Source organism: Dendrobates tinctorius, unplaced genomic scaffold (assembly GCF_039654945.1).
Source record: "Dendrobates tinctorius isolate UK_male_01 unplaced genomic scaffold, ASM3965494v1 ptg000421c, whole genome shotgun sequence".
Classification (NCBI taxonomy): domain Eukaryota; kingdom Metazoa; phylum Chordata; class Amphibia; order Anura; family Dendrobatidae; genus Dendrobates; species Dendrobates tinctorius.
In genome coordinates, this window is record NW_027362085.1 from 57,338 (window position 1) to 58,907 (window position 1,570).

Below are 1,570 nucleotides of genomic sequence, written 5' to 3' on the forward strand. Positions count from 1 at the left end.
CTCACTTTTGTTGAGTATAAGGCTTGTGATCAACCACAAACCTGGGGCTAAAGGACCTGCCCAAATTACAGATTTGTGTTGTACCAATCTGAAGAATTTAGAGATGAGCTAATCACTTCAAGGTCCATCAAATTAGTTTTCAATTTCACAAAATTTCGGTTTCAGAAGAATTTTTTTTCACAATTTAATTTGTACTAATTAACCCCTTAAGCCCCAAGGGTGGTTTGCACGTTCATGACCGGGCCAATTTTTACAATTCTGACCACTGTCCCTTTATGAGGTAATAACTCTGAAACGCTTCCACGGATCTGGGAGAATGTCATATGGTCTGATGAAACCAAAATATTACTGTTTGGTAGAAACAAAACTCCATGTTTGGAGTAGACAGAATGCTAAATTGCATCTAAAGAACACCATGCCTACTATGAAGCATGGGAGTGGCAAAATCATGCTTTAGGGCTGTTTCTCTGCAAAGAGACCAGGACCACTGATCCGTGTGCATGAAAGACTAAATGGGGCCATGTATTGTGAAATTTTGAGTGCAAACCTCCTTCCATCACCAAGGGCATTGAAGATGAAATGTGGGTGTGTAGGGGATGTGCAGGTGGCTGGTTTGTGCCCTGCATTCCTGTGCATGCCTGCCTAATGAAACCGGGTAAGTGTTATATGTTTATTATGTACACTGTATAATATGATGATAGCTGACACTGTCCTGATGTGAACTGATGTACCTGTGTTTATATCTTTGTATGTTAGGGACAAGGAGAGGGACATCTAGTATTAGAGATAGGTCAGCATTGATAAGGGTTATTATAGTGTAGTTTCGGGTTAGCCTTAAGGGGGGCACTATAGAGTTAGATGCAGATGTCAGGTTAAGATAAGAACTGGTTTTACCCAGAGTATTAGAAACTAGGGATGGTTAGCACTCGACTAGAAGGTTGATTCTTCGGTGCTAGTGAAAAGGAGCCAGTGGCCCCATATACATGAGTTCAATATTAAATCACTGCACACATGGGATATGCTCAAAGTGAACTTTTTATTTAGTTTTACGGTGATGAAGTGACAGCTGACGTTTCGGCCTAACAAAGGCCTTTATCACATAGTCGCCCTTTTATAGTAGAGTTTCGGTAGTCACCGGGTAGTAATGATCACTGCTAGGCAATATTTCAAAGAGAAGTGGATTAACCGATATGATCAGAGGTACTGCTTGCACAGAGCTCCTGTGGGTATGACAAGGACTGATTGGTGGCGCAGTGGTGGGAGCAGGCACCGCCGTGCCTCTGCAGTGAATAATTACCCAGAGTATTAACAGATAAATGGTTAACCAATTGGAAGATAGTATGGGAGGAGTTAGCTAGAGGTTAGGAAAAGTTCTCTAGGAAGTAGTGAGTTGTTGCAGAGAGTTGATCAGAGCAGCAGTGCAGAGTTTGAATTGTTGTTAAGAGAGAGAGATAAGAAGAACTGGAAAGGAGAGTTCTGAAGAATGAAAGACTGTGAGGCAAAAGTGGATCTAGGCAGCCTGAAAGGATCAGTGGCTAGGCTGTGGGGTAACTTCTGCAACGTCCGGGAC